The 21,867-nt window shown below is 47.1% G+C and overlaps 1 pseudogene; it reads right to left on the bottom strand.

Moving 5' to 3' along the window:
• Window positions 1-20,687: 20,687 nt before the first annotated feature.
• Window positions 20,688-21,611, bottom strand: LOC138293997 (olfactory receptor 5V1-like; annotated as a pseudogene).
• Window positions 21,612-21,867: the final 256 nt, after the last annotated feature.

The raw sequence follows: 21,867 nt of genomic DNA, 5'->3' as shown, positions 1-21,867 counted from the left end.
TTTGGCACAAGAAGGCCCCATGATAGCCTCTGTCTCAATACAGTCAACATATTGCTTCAGGATTTCCACTTTTGTCAGCAAAGACCATATAGTTAGGTGGGGAGTATGGGGTGGTGGGCCCTAGTAATGCATTTATACTTATTTAAGCATCCGCACGCTGTATTCATCAAGTGAGTTTCATGGAGCTGTGCTAGTGTCCCCGCAGTAACCATGAGGGTGTGTTCCTCCCCTACAAATGGTTGAACATCTGCTCTATCAGCATTCAGAGCTGCTCTCCGCCTTCACATCCGTCGATGTAATTTTGACACTTCATTTTATATCTTCATATTGCTTCAGGATTTCCACTTTTGTCAGCAAAGACCATATAGTTAGGTGGGGAGTATGGGGTGGTGGGCCCTAGTAATGCATTTATACTTATTTAAGCATCCGCACGCTGTATTCATCAAGTGAGTTTCATGGAGCTGTGCTAGTGTCCCCGCAGTAACCATGAGGGTGTGTTCCTCCCCTACAAATGGTTGAACATCTGCTCTATCAGCATTCAGAGCTGCTCTCCGCCTTCACATCCGTCGATGTAATTGTGACACTTCATTTTATATCTCATAATATGGAGCTCCTATTCCCCCATCGAATAAGTGACATTGTGTACTGGCTAGTGCAATCCTTTTACTGCCCGACTCTCAAATCAAGTCTGACAGCAGACCATGTGCTCACTACAGAACCACTTGGGAGGAATACTGGCAGAGACTCAAACTCAAATAGATACAAAACTGGGGCAGTATTTGCATTTTGCCCATCACCAGGAGGTCCAGTGGTGCTAATGATGGCAAAACCCAAAAGGAGAAGTGTTGGACTTTTTTGCTTATGCAGGGTCATCCCTAATCTTTTTGCCTTCTGCCTCATATTTTATCTGACCTGTTGTTGTTGGCTTTTGAAGTCTGAGCACTTTACCACTGCTAACCAGTGCTAAAGTACATATGCTCTCTGTGTAAATTGTAATGTTGCAAGGACTGTCCCTCTCATAGGTTAACATGGGGGTTACCTTTAAATCTGATTAAAGTGTAGATTCCCTTTGGGAGCGGATGGACATGTGAAGTTTGGAGTCTCTGAGCTCACAATTTAAACATACATATTTTAGTAAAGTTGATTTTAAGATTGTGTGTTTGAAAATGCCACTTTTAGAAAGTGAGCATTTTCTTGCTTATACCATTTCTGTGACTCTGCCTGTTTGTGGATTCCCTGTCTGGGTCAGTTGGGCTGGTTGCACCTCACACTAGACAGTGACACAAAAGGAGCTGGGGTGTAGTCTGCTTTTCCTGATGAGCCATCTGTGCTAGGAGGGAGGGAAGGAGTGGTCACTTACACCTGAAAGGGCTGTGCCTGTCCTCACACAATGCAGTCTCCGACCCCCTGATGAGTGGCTGGGGCCTGGCCTGGGCAAGACAGGATTTCACAGTCAAAAGAGACTTTACTTTGAAGTAGGCCTACTTCAAAGGGGAAATTGGATATAAGAAGGGCACCCAAAACCACAGACTTTAGAACACTTCTGGAAACAAAAGGAACCTCTGCCTGGAGAAGAGCTGAAGAGCTGTGGAGAAGTGCTGCCCTGCCTGTGACAGTGCTTTGTGGAGCTATCCTGCAGTGGCTGCTTCTTCCAGAGTAAGAGGGCAAAGACTGGACTTTGCGTGCCTTCCATCTTGTGATGAAATCTCCAAGGGATTGATTTAGAGCTTGCCTCCTGTTGTTTGAAGTCTCAGGGACAGCAAAGACTTCTCTCTCTGCCAGCACCCAGAGTCTCTGGAGAGACTCCTGCTCTGACAAGTGGTGCCCTATCCAGTTCCTGGGCCCTGGAAAGGAAAGCTGGTGGAAATCCAAGGAAATGGACTTCGGACCGACGCCGCTGCTGAATCCGGTGACGCCACCTGCAACCGACTCTGTGGAAGTCGCCGCACCAATCCGCACCACGTCGTGACCGACACCGCTCGAAGTGCGCTGATTCAACGTTTCGCACAGATGCAGAGATCCCCGACTTCTCGCATCGACTTGTTTTCACTCTTCACCAAAGGTACTGTACTTGGGGGTTTATGTGACTCCGTGTCCGGTGCCGCTGGTGTCGGCTTGTTGGGAATGACTCCGTCACGACACTGTGTTAACACCTCATCAAAGCATTTTGTATTTCTAAGCGTTATTTTTGAGTTAAAAAAAATTCATAACTTGACTAGTGTATGTCGGATTTTTGTCGTTTTGGTCTTGTTTTGTTTAGATAAATATTTCCTATGTTTCTAAATTGGTGTTGTGTCATTTTGTAATGTTTTAATTAAGTTACTGTGTGTGTTGGTACAAATACTTTACACCTAGCACTTTGAAGTTAAGCTTACTGCTCTGCCAAGCTACCAAGCGGGTATGCAGGGGTTAGCTGAGGGTGATTCTCTTTTACCCTGACTAGAGTGAGGGTCTTTGCTTGAACAGGGGGTAACCTGACTATCAACCAAAGATCCCATTTCTAACAAGAGGTATCACCGATTCAAAGCAACTGCCAGAGTGAAATTACTGTTAATTAAATCAGTGGTAGAGTGATAGATGTGCACTCCTAAATATTTTGAACATGTCAAACTGCCACAAAAATCTTGTCAAACACGGTCAGCCACAGCAACTCAGCAGTATTTTGGTGCCCACTGCAATGGGAAAAAGTAGGATTTTGAGGCCAGATATCTCTCAAAAGTGGTCTAGTAATTCTATCGGGTGGAAGAACATGTCATCTGCATACAATCAGATTATGTTTTACCCACAAGATGCCTGCACACCCCACTGTTCTGCGTGCACAGCAGGTTTGCCAGTCGCTCCATGGCTCCATGGTGCCCCTGTGTATCTCAAATTTATCCAAGATCAGCTTCCCGTATGAACTCTCACTGTTGGCTGACAAATAAGCTTCTTCACTCAGTGTAGGAATTCTGGGACTATTCCTATGAGTTCAAGAGCGGCCAGGAGGCACGTCCAGCTTGGTGTGTTGAATACATTCTCAATGTCCAACAACACTGCTGGGCTGTTCTCTGAGCTCCCAGCCTAGCATCCCATCAAACCAACAGTCCTCAAATGTTAGGAAAGGTACGGTGGTCCAGTATAAAACCATTTTACCAGAATGCAGTAGACCACGTATTATTGGCATCAACCTGTTTGCTAAGAGATTCCCGAGTATTTTATAATCTAAGTTTAAAAGCAAAAGAGGTTGATAGCATCACACATCCAATGAGTCGAGCACTAGAATCATGCCTTCTCTAAGAGACTCAGATAATATACCCCTTTCTTTTGCCTCCTTGTACATTGCCAACAGCTTTGGGGTAAGATGTGTATTGTAGGTTTTGTAACACTCTAGGCGGAATTCATCCATACGTGGCACTTTATTTCCTGCTATCTGAGCTATAGCCTTACAGATCTCTTCTATCTTTAGTTGTTTGTCTAATTCAGTCCACTGCAATGGATCCAATGGGGAAGGGGGATCCCTCATGATGTGGCGCGGCCATTCACATGAAAACCAGGCTGTCTGCAGGGACGATAACTGTTTTCTCGACCTCCTGAGGCACCTCTTAGTGCTGCTGATTGCACCAGGAGTCCCGACAGGTGCCCCAAAAGGGAAGGGAATTTGGGAAAAAAGAGAGAAAGAAGCACTGCACTCATTTTCACCAGGTCCAGCCAGGTATGGTTCTTTGGGTTATGGAGGACTATCAGTGGAGCCCTGGAAGCTGCCTCTCTGTGATGAATTATGGTAGTGGTGAAGCTATGTGCTATTAAGAGACTGTTTCACAACATTCAATAAAGCATGCACTGGTCTCATTAAACAGCATTCGAAAAGACATGCACTGATCTCATTAATTTCATCTAATTTTGGTTATCACAGCACATTCACCTGGTAATTTCAGCAACTTGGCCCTCTCTCTCTCTTCTCACAAATTATTATATACAAAAGGTGATAAAATCTGAATGTCTCTAAATAAATTAGGAGGTTCTGCAAGTCTTTTTTATGGATCTGCACTTTCACATTAGGTTTTCTATGGTAATACTACAACTTTAACAAGTTGCAATACCGAAAGCAAGAAAACTCACATATATGCTCTCATTATGACATTGGCAGTTAATCCTGCTTATCTCAGCGGTGACGACCGCCAACATACCAGTGCAGTGGCGAATATCCGTTTGCCATATTATGACACACACACACCAATCTGACAGAACACAGCCACATACACAAATTCTCCAGCCCAAAGGTCAGTGATAAAGTGGCGGTACCAACACCCATACCGTTATGCCAACAAAACAACGGCCACCACATTATGACCCACAAAGCACCACAGCAGACATTCAATGGTGGTAAACCATTGGCAGTACATAACGCCACGCTCAGCATGGACACCCACATACAGAACAACACTACATTGGCCAATACTAAAAACACACACCTGACACTCATACACACACCACACCCACCCTCAGCACTATAAAACACAAACCCACATTACCCACAATCCTTTATGAACAACAATTACTGCCGGAGATTGACACGAACAGCACAGAGAGAACTAGACACACACCACCTACACCCATATAACCCTCACGCACTCTACATCACACACCCCACCACATTACTCAACACACTTTCACCAACACACACCACACAGCACCCATGTCTCCACAAAGGCACCCCCATTTCACTGATGAGGAGTTAAGGGTGGAGGAAATTGTCAGAGTAGAGCCACAGCTGTTTGGAGCACAGGTACAGCAGATATCCATTGCCAGGAAGATGGAGCTATGGCTGAGAATCGTGGACAGGGTGAACGCTGTGGGACAGCATCCAATTACAATGGACGACATCAGGAAGAGGTGGAACGACCTACGGGCACAGGTACATTTCGTGGCAGCAAGTTACCAGCTCGCCATACAGAGGACTCACAGTGGACCCCACCTCCTCCCCACAGCTTTCAACATGGGTGGAGCAAGTCCTGGCAATATTGCATCCTGAGGGACTCGCTGGAGTAGCCGGTAGGACTGGACATTGGTAAGTTAACATTTACCACTTATCACCCCCCATACCTGCACACCATCACACCCCCTCCCCCTCACTCCCATCACTCCTCTCCACCCCACACACTGCACCAACGCAGATGACTAACCCCAATGCCCAGCCCTGCATGCTATACCAATACATGGACAGCCCTCTCAGCCCTGCATGGACACCCATCACAAAAGCATGCACAGCATAGGGAAACTAACAATCACACAATACATTACCATACACAAACCAAGGTGGCAGGGCAAAAGCAACCATAGAGGGGAAGCCAGGGATGTACAATATGTCACAGACATGAAGCATAATACATCACTTACATCCCCACAGATGTCCCAGCCAATCTCAGTGGAGAGGAGGTGCCACAACTATCCAGTCCCCAACAGAAAATCCCCCCAGTGATGACAGTGACTCTGGACTTCAGGATCTGGACCAACAACCTGGCCCATCAGGGACCACTGGACAGTCGGTCGCCCAAGCCCACTCACAGCCACCACAGAGCCTCCCCCATGAGTATCCAACACCACAGCACCCACCCAGTGTACCCACACCTCTGTCCCCATGAAACGTCAATCAGCAGTGTGCCCACCTGTACAGGGACCCCAGTCCACACCTCATACCCAAGACAATCAGGAAGCTGAGGTCAGTGGCAGTGGGCACACCAATCAGGGGACATAGGCACAGGCCAACAGGGACACTGGGAGGAACACTGTGCGCCGGGGGAGAAAAGGCCCAGGGAACCGGCTCTCCAGGAGGCACTCACCGAGATCCTGGGAGCCTACCAACATTCCCAGGACACGATGGGCCAGATCCTTGAGAATGTGCAGGAGAACAGGTGGCTGCAGGAGGAACAGTATCAGGGGATCACGGAGGACTTGCAGGCCATTAACACCACCTTGATCTCCATAGCAGGGTTGCTGGCAGACATGGCCAACATCATGAGGGAAGCAACAGCACAGCAACGGACCCCTACCACTAGCCAGTCCATTGACCAGCCCTCCAATTCTGCTGCAGCTAGTGGGCAGAAGTCCCGCCACAGGACCCACAGGCCCCTGCAGAAGGTGAACCACCCCGCAGATGTTCCCTGTGACCCAGACAGAAGCCAGAGACACTTGCCAATACCACAACAAAACCCTGGACTTTCCGCCATCATCACCCCATTCCATTGCACTTTTCCCTCAGTTTCATAGCAGTACAATAAACACCCTTGAACACAACTTGGCTAATAGTATTTTATGTGTTGAAAATGTGCATTAATGGAAACAGTTACATCTAGTGCAAATGATCTGAACAATGTGAGAGAATAGAAATAATGAGCTGTACCTGTCTGTAGTCATCACATCAGTACACAGTTGTGATCTCACCAACATTTATAAAATGACAAAAAATAGCTGACAGTAAGTTGAGATGCAATGGAAGTTAATGCCATCATGCTACAGCCACACAGGAAACAACAATAGTCAGAGAGGAATGGTCAGTTGCACTGTCTCACCTGTGTGTCATTGGAAGCATTGACGTATAACTGATGTTCTGTTGTCCCCATCCTCATCCTCTGCATTCTTATCCTCACTGTTCTCACAGTCCACTACTGCCACAGGGGCATCTCCAGTCTCCTCCTCCTGCAGAAAGGGTACATGCCGTCTGAGGGCCAGGGTGTGCAACATGCAGCATGCCACTACTATCTGGCAGACCTTCCCAGGTAAGTAGCAGAGGGATCCACCTGTCAGATGGAGGCACCTAAAGCTGGCCTTCACAAGACTGAAGGTCCTCTCGATGATCATTCTGGTTCACCCATATGTCTCATTATAATGTTCCTCAGCCCCTGTCCTGGCATTCCTCACAGGGGTCAGCAGCCACGGTAGGTTTGGGTAGCCAGAGTCACCTGCAAGTATTGAGGGACAACATTTAGCATCACACAATGATTTGGGGATGACACTAGAAGGCATACACTAACATGCAATGGGTGGGGACCATGGCTCACATATTAGCCACACCCTGTGCCTCTGTAATTGGACCATCACATTTGGGATGCTGCTATTCCTCAGAACAAGGGCATACTGCATCAACCCAGGATACTTAGCATTGGCGTGGGAGATGTACTGGTCCATCAGGCACACCATTTGCACATTTAGTGAGTGGAAACTCTTACGAGTCCTGAACACCTGTTAATTCTGGTGGGGGGTACTAACGCAATATGTGTCCCATCAATGGCCCCAACAATATTGGATATATGTCCCTTTGCATAAAATCCGTCCTTCACAGTGGTCAGATCTTCCACCTGGGGGAAAGCTATGTAGCTGCTCATGTGTTTCACCAGGGCAGACAAAACTCTTGCCAGCACTATTGAGAACGTTGGCTGTGACATTCCTGCTGCGAAGCCCACTGTCACTTGGAAAGAACCAGTTGCCAGGAAATGGAGCACTGATAGCACTTGCACAAGAGGGGGGATCTCAGTCGGATGATGGATAGCAGATATCTGGTCAGGCTCCAATTGGGCACACAGCTCTGTGATTGTGGCCCTGTCCATTCTGTAAGTGAGTATAATGTGCCTGTCCTCCAGTGTAGTAAAGTGCACAAGGCGTTTGTACACGGGGGTATGTCTCCTCCTCCTAGTGATCTGCAGCAGAGGTTATCTAAGGGACACAACAGTGAGTAGGCTGTCCCGATTTGAACAATGGAACCCCAACCTCAGTGTACATATTGCATTTATGTATTGGGACAGCGGGAATGGTGAGGTATGTACTAATCTAGGCTGTGACACAGTTAAGGTTGATATGACCATTGCCCACCACCATGAAATGGCGACCGCCTGTCCTCTATGTAGAGCCAAGTGGAAGTGAGCTAACTCCACTGACGTTGGGCGTCGTGGTGGAAGGCGGTCTTGCACCACCGTGCAAGTCCTCATTGGATAATATGGGGCTCTATGGAGTACAGTGGCTATTGGGGATCTGCGCCGGCGGTGACGGTATACACCACCGTGGAGTTGACCGCCATTTTCTACCTGATTCCTCACTTGTTTCCTAGCCTTCAACAGGAGAACGCCTAAACTGTGTATGCTGCTGTGACCTGTGTCTGGTACCTACCATGGCCTGTGTAAACAGGGAAAGGGCCTCTGCCTTCACTTCAGAGGAGTTGGAGCATTTGGTGGATGGTGTCCTTCTCCATTATGGACTGCTGTATGGGCCTTCAGACCAATGGGTGAGCACACCTTGGGGACAATGCATGTGGGAAGTATGCATGGAGATGTGTGTAAAAGCTGCGTGTCATCGGTGGGAATGTCTTGTGGTGGTGTACATGGTGTGCTCCTGGTGATGTGTGTGCCAATGGTGACGGAAACAGGATTGGTGGGCCATATGTGTGACAGGCTGAAGTTCATGTGTAATGGTGTCCTCCTGTCTGTATTACCTGTGCACTTCAGTGCCCATCAAAAGAAGAGATTATGGCATGCCATCACCAAGGATGTTCGGACCGTGGGGTTCTATGGCAGGCAGAGCACCCACTGTCGGAAACGGTGGGAGGACATGAGATGCTGGGCATGGAATACCGTGGAGGCCTAGCTGGGGATGGTCTCCCAACGTGGAAGGCCCGCATACTGACGGTGGTCTACCCAGAGCTGGATGGGCGCTTGAGGGCATCACAGATGCCACAACGGGGTGGGTACAGTGGGCATTATTACAATAATTTATAGGTGGCATGGAGGTAGTTGGTGGCCTGTAGCCCTCATCTTGCCATGGCATCTGGCCAAATCACTGGCAGTGCAATGCATAGTGCTCAATCCTGATCTCTGTGTGTGACAGTGCTATATATGCCAACGGTGGTGTTGGTGCAGTAATTGACCCAGTTCTTCTTTTCTCTCTCTCCCCTCCCTTTTTAATTCATCATCCTGTCCATGTGTGCATTAGCATCATCTGGTGGAGGAACAGGGGCACCAGCGACCGAGGGTGCTGCATTCTACAGGACCCAGGAGGCAGACTCCACCGACGCTGAGGGAACCAGTGGGACGGAGGGCGAGGGGAGAACCACGGCAAAGATAGAAGGTGACAACACAGACTCAGATACCTGCTCTGATAGAAGCTTCCTGGTGGTGGCTGACACCTCTGTGACCACCCCAGCTGCAGGTACAGTCGCCACCCCCATACCAGCACCACCCTCCCAGTAGCCCCTCAGTGAGTTGCCCGTGTCCGCTCATCCAGGAGCGTGGGCATCTCCTTCACCCCAGGCACCTCAGGCCCTGCCCCAGTGAGCCCTGCTGCCCTGAGTGAGGAGGCTATTGACCTCCTGATATCCATCTCTGTAGGGCAGTCAACCATAGTGAATGCCATCCAGGGGCTGGCATCCCAGATGCAACAATGCAATGCATTCCTGGAGGGCTTTCACTGTGGATTGGCAGCCCAACAGAGATTGATTTAGGCTCTGGCCTCCTCTCTGATGGCAGCCACTGTCATTGTCCCTACCGTCCCCTCTCCAACTACCACTTCCCAGTCCCAGTCTCCTGAACCCCAACCCATCCCATGCACACACACAGACGAGCATGAACACAAGACAACACACAAGAGTGGCACAGTGAAACAAAGGCACCACACTTCATCCCACAAGCACTCATGCAAACACCAGACAGTTATAGACACAACCACATCCACTGCCTCCACTGTCTCCCCCTCCTCCTCCACCTCCCTCACAATCTCGCACACACTCACATCTGCATGCACTGCATCAACATCCACTACCTGCATCACCACACTAAGCATCACACACACTTCACTAGCAGACACCTCCACAACATCCAAGTTGTCAAGGCCCCTGTGTCCTCTCCCACCCTGTCTGTCCCCCTCCTAAAGGACACAAATGCAAGCACTCACACACCCAACAGTCATCCACCTCACATCAGCACACTCCCCATGCACCTGCACCCAAGTCCAGCAGACATACACCGCCTACACCCACTCCCTCAACCTCAACTCCCATCCCTCCTCCCTCATCCCACCCCACCATCCCTAGGAAGCTTTTCCTTGCCTAACTTGACCTCTTCTCCTCCCTCCCCCGTCTTACCTGTAAGAGCAGGGTCCCAATGACCCAGCCCAGCACCTCAGCCAAACAGTCCACATGGACAGTTGTAGCACCACCTAGTCGTGGTGGGAAGTCAGTGAAGGATCCCACACCTCCTGCCATGAAGAGGAAGGAGTCCGCACCTCCTGCTATGAAGGGGAAGAAGCCCCCGGCTCCTGCCCGGAAGGCTAAGGAACCCGCACATCCTGCCATGAAGGGGAAGAAGCCCTCAACCCCTGCCAGGAAGGGGAGGGAGTCAATGCCTCCTGCCAAGAAGGGGAAGAAGCCCTGGACTCCAGCTGAGGCTGTCTGCGTAACACCACCATAGCCACTACCAGTGGTCACAGGGCCCCTACTACCAGCTGAGGAAGTGCATCCCTCACCTCCAGCAGAGGCTGCCCAGGAGGCACCTCCACCTGCCAACAAGGTGCATCGCTCACCTCAAGCAGAGGCTGCCTGGAGGCACCTCCACCTGCAAACACAGTTCAGCCCTCACCTCCAGCGAAGCCTGTCAGGGTGACAGCACCACCACCGCCACCACCAGTGGTCACGGTGCCCTCACTGCCAGCTGAGGAAATGCATCCCTCACCTCCAGTAGAGGCTGCCCAAGAGGCACCTCCACCTGCTGAGACAGTGCAGCCCTCACCTCCAGCAGAGACTGCCCAGGAGGCACCTTCACCTGCTGACACTGTGCAGCCCTAACCTCCAGATGACACAGTGCAACGCTCACCACCAGCAGAAGCCATGTAGGCCACCCTCCAGAGATTGCTGTACAAGGGGCTCCCTCCAGGAGCAGTGGGCACCTTGCACTCCCCAGCACAGGTCTTCTTCCTGTATTCGGCTGAGGTGCCCCCATGTCCCCATCCCCCTGAGATGCCTGCCCACTTGCGAACTGACGTTGCTGCAGAGTTCTATCTGGATGAAGTCAGGATTCGAGTTGGGCCTTGGACTGGGCACTGTGACCATGTGGGCCATTAGTACATTGGACTAGGCATTGGCACTTTGTGTACATTTGTACATATCTTTTTTTTGTACAAGTGGTTCATTTGGTAGCAGTTTATATCAATACATTCTCATTACTGCATTCTTGTTGTCCTTGAATTATTCTGCAGTGTGTTGTGTGCCATTGTTTTTCATCTGCAGCTGGTTGTGTGTATGGTGTGTGTGTAAAGTGTCTGTTGTGCGTGTGTGTGTCACTTTCATTTTCCTCCCTCCCTTGTGTGCTAGGCGGCTGTATTCACCGTCATCATCTTCGTTGGCATTGGTGTTCCAGGCGGAGCATGGCGTAGAATAGCATCAGGAAGACTTGCAGTTCCGGTTCCATGGCGACGTTGTACTTCCCTGTGTCTCCGATGGTGAGTCTTTGGTCTTCAGTGATGTGTTTCCGCCAGGCTTTTGATGGCATTGGTACCGCCCCAGAAATCGTGGTGGATTGAAGGGTCAAAATATGGTGGGCAGTACTTTGGCCCTCATTACAACCCTGGCGGATGGGAGAGAAGTGGGGCTAATACCACCAACAGGCCAGCGGATTTTTTTTTTAATTATGACCATGGCGGTCATCCGCCACTTCTCCACTCCGACCCCCAGGGCGGTGACGACTGCTGGGCTGGAGACCTCGGTCTCCAGCCCGGCAGCCGTCACCAGACCGCCGGCGATATCAGGACCCTGCATACCGCTATGGATTTTGGGTGGTTTGGAACCGCCACGAAATCCATGGCGGTAGGCACTATCAGTGCCAGGGAATTCCTTCCCTGGCACTAATAGGGGTCTCCCCCACCCGAGTCCTCCCCCTACACCCCCCACCCCCCTGCCACCCCCAAAAGGTGGCAGGACCCTCCTCCCCACCCCCACCCCCAACATGCACATTCACACATCCCTACACGCACACATACACCACAACAATACATACCCGCACACATACAAACAGACATGCACACAGACTGATCTGCATACATTTCCGATACACACAGCATACCCCCCGCATGCATACACGCACTCACACACCTCCTCTACATACTCACACCCCCATGCACGCACACAACACACAACTCCCCCTACCCCCTTCCTGTTAATCCTCCGGGAGGGGATGGGATCCATGGGGGCTGCTCCGCCGCCACCTCCCCATCACCAGAACACCAAATCATTGAATGTGATTCGGTGGGCGGTGTTCTGATGATGGGGCGGTGGAGGTGGAGCAACCTCCCCTTCCCACCAACCGCCAGTATGGCTGCTGACGGCTCTCCATCCGAAAAAGAACAGAGGGCTGCCAGCAGTCATAATATGCCTCGCGGAAAACCGCCTGCACTGGCGGTCTTCAGCACGGCGGTACCTCTGCGGTCTTGAAAAAAGACCGCCAAGGTTGAATTGAGGGCCCTTGTCTTCTGACTGGCTATTGTTAGCTACCGCCATGGTAAGAGTTGTTAACGTCCTGGCGGTTGGTGTGGTACATTGGCTGTCTGTGGGAGTTTTCTGCGCCATGGTCATAATTACCACCAGCATGTTGGTGGTATTACCGCCACTTTATCACTCACTGCCAGGGTCATAATGAGGGTCATAGAGTATTCCTAGCACTGAATTGCATAATCTCTATTAACATAAAATGAATTGAAATAGCAAAAGAAAATAAACTCACACATAAAGTAATCCTAGCATTGTGTAATCACTATTAGTACAAAAAATAAACAAGTGAAGGATAGTGAAGTCATGTCATAGTTCTCAGTTACAAAACGAAAGTTGTCAAGGCCCCTGCACTAAATCTGTTATTCAAGCCTCACCAAGGCCCCCACTCATAAATCATGTCTGTGTCCTTAGAAGAGTCTGTTAAAAGTCTCAAGAAGGCTAGAGTGCAATAAGTCTAAGTTTTCAGCTTCGGTCAAAAATATAAAGCAACCAAAGTAAAATTCTATACAAGCAGATTCCAGACAGCATGCTCCACTTAGCTGACAGAAGTGTGTTCTTTCCAGAAGACCTCTGCTGAGGGTCTTTACTGCCAGCTGAGTCAAAAGGGCAGTGGGTGGAGTCTGGAGGTAATTCCAGAGGGCGTTCCTTTCCAGACAGGAAGAAAGCCAAGCAGAGTCATGTGCACAGCAAGAATATTTTAAGCCAGCATGACTCATGCTATTGAAAACACGAGGCAGCTGCTCCCTGGAGACCTGGGGGCGTGGTGGTTGCCTTACAACCAATAAACAAGTGAACCTGAAACATTTAGAAGCATGAGGACTTGACACAGTCACATGTGGTCAACAAGCATTGGTGAAAACAACAATGTAGTGCAACAAGCAAGCATTGCAAACAACAAGCAAGTACATATCAAACATTGGCAATATCTATCCTGAAATGCAGACAGTTCAATTATCATGACAAGCAACCCAGTGGTGCTACACGTATATGATTAAAACAGCGCCCCTGAGTTATTAGGTCCTGACACCTTCTAGGAAACCCTGAATTTGGTCTTCCATTGCAATGTAATTTGCAGGGTAACATATGATAGTAAGTGACAAACACTGTATTAATATCTATTTGGGCACTGACTATTGTGCCATCTGGGCCACCTATGGCTTCACAAGCGGGAGATCCATTTCCTCCTGCAACAGCCACGCAACCAATTTACCACCATGTGCACACTTTCCATGCTGCCGGGCCAGGTATTCCCTGCAATCCAGTTTTGTGAGACTTTGATTCAATTCCTGACACATCCATCTAAGATCATGGAGTTGCCTCCTGCTGTCAGAATGATGTGGTGTTGAAATTTCCAAACCTTGCAAGTCCCACTCATTGTCAAGCAGTTCCCTGTGTAATGTCTGTGTAAGACCCCATGTTACGCAAATGCAGTGGTCCTATAGAAATACTTTAGGTGCCTTCCATTCTGTGGCTTTTGTTGTTGTCGAGCCTTCATTAGTGATGAAGTATTGGGTGATGCATGTTGCTATAATATCACGCTATGGTACATCCTTCAGTGCTTGTAGCCGGAGTTGTCAGGTCGAATCCTGGCTTGTGCCTTGCCCCAGTGCAGAGTCATCTCTAACGGGCAGTGATCCGATATGGTGTGGGACAGGTACGTCGCTTGCAAAGAACATGAACACATCTCAGCATTACTAATAATAAATGTGAACATCATGTACAGGGGACTGAAAGGAGTACTCTCTCCCTATCGGATGCAACAGTCACTATATATATTGTGTACACCATATCATTTCATCCAGTGACCAAAGTGTTGTGTCAGCCGGCAGCAAGAGGCTCCTGCCACAGGTAGGTGGTCCTTCCAGGTCAATATCTGGAACACAACGATAGTCATCTCCCCGAGATATGGCATCCGTGAATTCTGGAGGGTAGCCAGGATCAACTGATTCAGGAAGTCCAAATGCTGCATGTTAGGTGCAGTACCTCCAGTACTGCTTATCTACCATATGGATTGATTTTGTGAGACTCTACCGCATATGGTACCCTGGGGAGATCCAGATCAACACCCTCTTGCGAAGGTGGAAAAAGCTGTACCATATATTGTCCTTCTCCATCTCTTCTGCACTTTCTGTAATTCTGTGGCTACCAAATGTGTTTCCTGCAGACAGGCTATATGAATATAGCAGTGTTTAGGACACGTGTATACTGCACAGCTTTTCCTAGGTGTCACTATGCCCAGTTTGTTCCATGTCATGAAGTTATATGTTGGCATCTTTGTAGGTGTGCTACCTCCCATCTGTCCTGTCTTCCGGTCAGGAAGAAGCAGATCCATCAAAGTGCAGGTCTTTAGATTATGATGTTGTATAGGTGTTGGATTCGGATGAGGTGGAAGGTAATGTTAAGTGCTGCGTAGAGGACCAGGAGGATGAAGGGCGCCGGACCTCCTCCATCCAGAATCATGCAGATGTCATCAGTGGTGATGATGAAAGCAGTTTGAAGGCTGTGGTTGGGGCTGAAACTAGAATGAGTGTTGTCAAGGGGTCAATGCAGGTGGTAATCAAATTGTTGAATATCTTAATGGCTTGGGGAGGCTAGTGCTGTGTTTGGGTTAGTGTGTGTTGAGAACAATGTTCCTGTTCTTGTCAGCAATGCGCTTCCAGTTCTGACAAACAGATATAATACAAATGTTATAAGTGTGTATTTTTTTTAAATATTACACACATTATAGGTGGAAAAATCACCTAATTACAGTTTTGTCATTGTTTTTGCCGGTTTTCACTTGATGCTTATATGCCTCAAAGGGACAGTTCTTCGAAGCAGCGGTTGCCAAATATTGGTTACAAGTTGCAACCAGTATTTTTGCTGCTAGTGCAGTATTTTCCAAATCGACCTATGTGCTAATAGGTCAGCTCCCAAAAATATGATTCCTAATGGGTTACAAATCATGAAACCTAATTAGATAAGTTGCAATTTGTGACCCACTAGGATTCACGTCCATCACAGAAATGGTGGTCTGCTGAGATCAACAGACCACCATGCCTGTGATTGCTGTAGTTGCTTTTAAATAAAGCATTTGTTTTAAAACATGCAACACGTTTTGCTTTAAGTAAAGTGGGATGCTTTAAAAAAATAAAAAGTTAAAGTGACATTTTTGAACCCCTTAGCTGCAGGGCCAATCCCAACCAACCCCTGCCATCCCCCCGGGTGCTAATCCCTTTTTTGGCTATTTGGGGTAGTTTGCGCTTTGGCTGTCATAACTTTTTGTCCACATAAGCTATCCACGCCAAATTTGTGTCTTTTTTTCCCAACATCCTAGGGATTCTAACACCTCGGGGAACTCACAGTGTTTGTGAGTTCCCCTGAAGGAGACTAGCAATTAGCCAAAATATAGCTACAATTTGGGTGTTTTTCAGAAAAATGGGAAAAAGGGCTGCAGAAGAAAGCATGTGTTTTTTTTCCCTGAAAATGGCATCAACAAAGGTTTTGAGATGCTAAACTCACCATCTTCCCAGCTTTCAGGAACAGGCAGACTTGAACCAGAAAACCACATTTTTCAACATAATTTTGGCATTTTACTGGGACATACCCCATGTTTACTGTATTTTGTACTTTTAGCCTCCTTCCAGTTAGTGACAGAAATGGGTGTAAAACCAATTCTGGATCCCGGACAGCTAAACATTTCTGAAAATTAGATCAAATTTTGATTTCAGAAAGCGGCCATTTGTGTAGATCCTACAAGGCTTTCCTCCACAAAATAACAGCTGAAATAAAAAATTATTGACATTGAGGTGAAAAAAAAACAGCCATTTTCCGACACATTTTACTCTGTAGCTTTTTCCTGTGATGTCATATTTTCAAAAGTAATATACCGTTACGTCTGCTGGACTCTTCTGGTTGCGGGGATATATAGGGCCTGTAGGTTCATCAAGAACCCTAGGTACCCAGAGCCAATAAAGGAGCTGCACCTTGCAATGGGTTTTCATTGTATACCGGTGTACAGCAATTCATTTGGTGAAATATAAAGAGTGAAAAATAGGTATCATGGAAAACTTTGTATTTCCAAAATGGGCACAAGATAAGGTGTTGAGAAGCAGTGGTTATTTGCAAATCTCTGAATTCTGGGTTCCCATACTAGCATGTGAATTACAGGGCATTTCTCAAATAGACGTCTTTTTTACACACTGTCTTAGATTTGGATGGAGAAAATGTACAGCAAGACAAGGGGTAGTAATACTTGTTCTGCTATTCTGTGCTCCCCCAAGTCTTCCAATAAAAATGGCTCCTCTCTTGCATGCATAGGCCTAATGCCCGCGACAAGAAACACAACATGGACACATCAAATTTTTACACTGAAATCTGACGTTTTTTGGAAAGTGTCTATCTGTGGATTTTGAGCTCTAGCTCACCAGCACCCAGGGAAATATACCACACCTGTGCACGTTTGAAAACTAGACACCTGGGGGAATCCAGGATGAGGCTCTCACCAGGTTCTTTTACCTAGAATCCTTTGCAAACCTCAAAATCTGGCCAAAAAACACTTTACCCTCAGATTTCTGTGCTACAAAGTTCTGGAATTTGAGAGGAGACGCAAACTTCCTTCCGCCCTGCATTCCTCCAAGTCTCCCAATAAAAATGTTACCTCACTTCTGGGGGTAGGCCTAGTGCCCGCGAAAGGAAATGCCCTAAAACACAACATGGACACATCACATTTTCCCTAAGAAAAATAACCTGTTTTTTGCAAAGTGCCTAGCTGTGGTCTTTGGCCTCTAGCTTAGCCAGCACCTAGGGAAACCTAGAAAACCTATACATTTTTTAAAACTATTCATCTAGGGTACTTCAGAATAGGGTGACTTGTGGGACTCTCACCAGGTTCTGTTACCCAGAATCCTTTGCAAATCTCAAAATTTGGGAAAAAAAACCCCACTTTTTCCTCACATTTCGTTGACAGAAAGTTCTGCAATCTGAGAGGAGCCACAAATTTCCTTCCACCTAGCATTCCTCCAAGTCTCCCTCTAAAAATGGTACCTCACTTGTGTGGGAAGGCCTAGTGCCCGCAACAGGAATAGATCACACAACAGTCAATGTTGGTCCGTACATGAGGGCAACTGTTGACCCTGGGGTGATCCATTCCTGACGCAGGCACTAGGTACAGGCACTCAAATGGGGTAGCGTTTTTATCAGGACAGGTGGGGAAACACTGGGTAGTAGGCATTATGTGGATCATACCATATTCCTGTAGTTTGTGTGACAGAAATGCAAGAAAAAATAGATTTTTCATTCAACATTTCACATTTGCAGTGTATTCTGGGCTTGAAAACTTTAGGGAATCCACACGTCACACTTCTGTGGACTCCCCCGGATGTCTAGTTTCCAGAAATATCTGTGTTTGGTAGGTTTCCCTATATGGCTGCTAAGCCCAGGACCAAAAATGCAGGTGCCTGCCTTACAAAATCAGGTTGTTTTGTGATTGATAATTTTGATGTCTCCACAATATGATTTGGGCGGTGGAATTTGGGGCTGAACTAAATCAGGGAACTCCCAAGAAAGCATGCTCTCTGTGCTTGCCACTGCATGCACCTGCTCCCTCGGTTGGGCTAACTCGCTATTGTCCCGCTATTACCCCGCTATTGTCCCGCTGCAGAAACTGTGCTTGCGAAGGGACAGCAGGACTGTCCTCATCACCTCCCTCATAATCAATGGAAGAGGAGCTATCGAATGGGACTCCTTCGACTGAAAAATCAGTCCCAGAGTCTGCGCCATTGTCCTATGCCTCAGATGTTGTCTCAGTATCTGCTGTCTCAGTCTCTGATCCAACATCAGAGCTGTCCTCTATAACCTGAGTGAGGGCTTGAGCAGCAGTCATCCAATGAGATGCCATCTCTGCTACTGGCTAAACTGTTGCTGTAAAACAGTAGCCTACGTAGACAGTCACAAAATTGATGGTGGGTGTGTGTGTGTGATACGTGATATGTGCAACAGTAGAGGTCATCCTACCTTCACTTCTTCCCTCAATCAGCACGTTCTTTCAAGACATAAAAAAAAGACACACATTTACTTCACCTTGTCAAACACCAATTGTCACAGTCTTTAGCGCCTCTAGCGCCAAGTCCAACAATCATTATTGGTGCTCCGACTCCCAGGACCTCCTCCTTGGATTCCCTCACTACCACCTAGCCAAAGGGACCTTCATCTCTCCATAGCCCCCCGAACATACATTTCATTTGTATTATAACATAGGTAATTTCTGACTTTACTTATCTACTCAGCTATTTACATAAAATACACATTTGATCTTTGGAGTAGGCATATAAACCTTATGCGCCACTTTATGGCATCAAAACTGCCACCAGACAAAAGGCAGATCCTTTTGTAGCAGAAACATAATCATATCTATATCTATATATCTCATACGTTTGTCTCAGTTACATTAGTCTCACATATGCAAGGACAATCAGAGGCAGAATACAGTTCAATAAGGTTTTATTGAAGCAACTCGATCTTAGATGATAAAGCATATATTGCAATGACTAGGACGATGAAGCATGACAGGATTAAAATTGTGACAAGGAGAGTGAAACAAAAAAATAACGCTACCATATTGTCGCTAGAATCTTTCAAAATAGCTCCTGCCTACGCTCTGTCAGAGCACAGCATGTTAAGCTCTAATTCTTCCCTTCAGGTTCCCCTGGGAAGACACCATCCCTCATACCTGAGCAAGAAGCCTGTACTCTACATGAGCAGCTGCAGCGAAGCACACAGCAATCAGCATACAGTTGTGGTCATCTGGCTGGAATCTCCCTCTGGAAATGTTTTGCCCTCACAGGGAGTCACCCTGCTCATGGGCGACCTCCTGTCAATTTTTTTTTTTGTTTGTATTTCTTTTTTTTGTTTTTTTTTTAAACGCCTGGGGGGTGCGATCGGGCATGATCGCTCCCCCCTGGGTCAAACCTACCTTTTTAAAAAATAAATATGCACCCAGGTGGTGCGATCGAGGGCCAGGAAACCAATTTAGGAAGGCCTAATTTGAAAGGGAAGAACCTCCCCTTTCAAACCTGGCCTTTGCAAATGTCAGGAAGGCCATTTGGGCCTGCTTTCCCCACTGGAGCAGAAAGTGGCCACAAGGCTGCTTCCTGCTCTGGTAGAGAAAACAAACAGTGACATCAGCGTGCCTTGCAGCACTTTGACATCACAAAGGGGTTGGTGGCGGGCCAGGGGGAGACACAGAAGATCTTCCATGTCTCCCGGGGTTTTTATAAATAAAAAAAATCCTCGGTTGCAACTCACCCAGGGATTTTTTTAACCCCCTCCCTGGTGTCATCCACTGGTCTTGACCCGCACCAGGGAGGTAGTGCGGGCGTCGGCCAGTGGCTGATACCCGCAATGAAGCGGTTAAGTGTATGTAGAGTACCAATAGATCATTGTATACTCCTACATTTGTTTTTCATCATTCTCAAAGGGGAAGAGATCCTTCAGCACACCTTTTAAAATACATACTTTTTCAATATGGTGTTTAGAGGGGATGCCTTAAACACCCCTTTTCTAAATATCAAATCTCTATTGGGTCATAAACCCAAATTGCGATTCAGTCAGATTTTACTGAATTGTAGTTTGTGGCTTGTACATAGCAAAAAGCATTTCTATGCATCAGGGCATTTGAAACCACAAAAAACCTCTGGCGCTTTGTCTGTTTGTGCCATGTTTCGCGAATTATGTTGATTTGGCTTTTCACGCAATGTGAGGGGTTTTAGTCCTGTTCCCAGGCTGTAAAAAATAACAGGGGTTTTCCTTGAATGTAAAGGTTATTTGATATTAGAGCAAACATGGGTCAGTTAAACAAGTTTTTACAGGAAAGCCTGAATTTTTGAATAATTGCATCACTAGCCCAACAGTAAGTCTGAAAGTGATGCTGATTAAAGATTAATCATTTCGTACTTTCTGTTTCCTTTCTTGGCAAACACAGAGGCGACTTTACTCATGATTTCAATCTGTTAATGCTCATTTTACCCTCCTATGAGTATTCCTTATGGTAAATCTCACAGTGGGATCCGTGCTCCCCAGGAAACTATCTAAACATGTTCTTTAGAACCTGTCACAAATACACGTGTGCCTTACTATTTGATGCACCTGCAGTTTTTTAGTACTTTAATGTAGTCCTTTGGCTACAACTTTACAATCTCATGTACAGTTACTTCACCCACTGCCTTGTCAACGCCTGTTTCATTTCTGTATTTCTGAGAGCATAAATGAATGGGTTGAGCATTGGAGTCACTACTGTGTAGAAAACAGATGCCAGTGACTCAGTCTTGGGTAAAGAGTCATTCAAAGATTGAAAGTAGGCAAATACAAAGGCACCGTAGAAAAGGTTGACAACGACTAAGTGGGAAATGCAGGTGGAGAAGGCCTTCTCTCGTCCATGCGAAGATGGAATCTTCAAGATGGCGGAGGTTATGAAAGTGTAAGAGCAGAGCATCACCACAAAAGAGGAGAAGCCGATCAGACCTCCTGAGAGGAGCACACCTAAGATATTGTTGGTGGTGTCAGTGCAGGAGAGCCTAAGGACAGCTGGAAGGTCACAGAAGAAATGGTTGATGACTCTGGATCAACAAAAGGACAATGTGCAAGTCGACATCGTGTGAGCCATGGCGTAGAAAAAACTGACAGACCAGGAGATGGTGATCAGCTGAGCACAAACTCTTCTGGTGATGACTACAGTATAGTACATTGGATGGCATATTGCAACATAGCGATCGTACGCCATTGACGATAAAATCAAGTCTTCGGTGCATTCAAAGTGCAAGAAGAAATGCAGTTGAGTAAAACATCCATTGAAGGAAATTGTCTTATCCTCTGTGAGAAGGTTTACAAGTGTTTTGGGGACCGTGACTGAAGAGTAACACATGTCCAAGAAGGAGAGCTGACTAATCAAGAGATACATTGGGGAGTGAAGACGGGGTTCAATCCAAGTGATTGTGATGAGGAGGACATTTCCAGACAAGGTCACCATGTATATCAACAAGAAGGTCACAAAGATGAGGTCTTCGATCTCAGAGATTTCTGAAAATCCCAGCAACATGAAGTCTGTGACATCAGTTTTGTTCTTTGCTCTCATTTTATGCCTGGAATTTCTATTACACCAGCTGTCCTAGGGGAGGATACAATATTTTTAAGTTACAATTTTGTTGTTATATTTTCAACATTGTATTCAGATAAGTACTGGTTTGGTTTAAAGTGAGAATATTCACTGTCAGTCTCCATTGCACCATTCTGGGTTTTCCATAAACTTTGAATAAATATGCTCTTCAGCCTGTCTCATTACCATGGACTGGGCACTTTAATAGACGTTAAAGCACTTAAGAGTTACATGT

The sequence above is a fragment of the Pleurodeles waltl genome, chromosome 4_2, assembly GCF_031143425.1.
Source record: "Pleurodeles waltl isolate 20211129_DDA chromosome 4_2, aPleWal1.hap1.20221129, whole genome shotgun sequence".
Taxonomy (NCBI): Eukaryota; Metazoa; Chordata; class Amphibia; order Caudata; family Salamandridae; genus Pleurodeles; species Pleurodeles waltl.
This window is presented reverse-complemented; position numbering and strand designations above follow the sequence as displayed.